This window comes from Penaeus monodon, chromosome 24 (assembly GCF_015228065.2).
Source record: "Penaeus monodon isolate SGIC_2016 chromosome 24, NSTDA_Pmon_1, whole genome shotgun sequence".
NCBI lineage: Eukaryota > Metazoa > Arthropoda > Malacostraca > Decapoda > Penaeidae > Penaeus > Penaeus monodon.
In genome coordinates this window covers 35,720,423-35,721,021 of record NC_051409.1, presented here as the reverse complement: position 1 = coordinate 35,721,021, position 599 = coordinate 35,720,423, and the positions used below count along the sequence as shown (strand labels likewise).

Below are 599 nucleotides of genomic sequence, written 5' to 3'. Positions count from 1 at the left end.
TTTCCCACAATATTCCCATAGACTATTTGCCTTTGCTTCCTTTCTCCATATGTCCAAAATAAATATTCTATCCACTATCACTACTGCAAAATGCTAATCTGCCTTCAAATTTTTCAGAAAGCAACAAAAACATCATGCCACTAAGTTCCTCTTTTATAAAATCTGTTTGAATGAGAAAACTTTAAAACAAGCTTTAATTCTAATATTTTATCAACACTGCTGAACCATATTTATAAGAGAAAATTTAATAACACGTAACTGACAGTACAAGCTTCCGAATGTGTTTAAGTATATCTGCCAAAATCCAGTAATTCCACAGTGATGTAGGAAAGGAAAACCCACTGTGTACTGTGCTGGTCTATTAGTCACCCAAGGACAGGTAGAGGTAACCGTACATCACCCATATACAAGTATGCTTTTAATATAAAAATCTGAAAAGGCTGTATCTTGCTTTTTAAAAGTAATAGTGATTAAGGACCAGAAAAGTGTGTATTTATCATTTATTGACAGCTGGATCAGTAGATAACGTCATCCAATCCTTTACTATGGCTGGTGGATGTCCATATGCTATTAACAAGATCATCAGGATGAGTTTAAAG

The 599-nt window shown here is 33.9% G+C and overlaps 1 protein-coding gene across 2 annotated transcripts in view; it reads right to left on the bottom strand.

Moving 5' to 3' along the window:
* The window catches only part of LOC119588745, an 18,758-nt gene that overhangs the window by 12,779 nt on the left and 5,380 nt on the right, over positions 1 to 599 (bottom strand). The window lies entirely within an intron of this gene.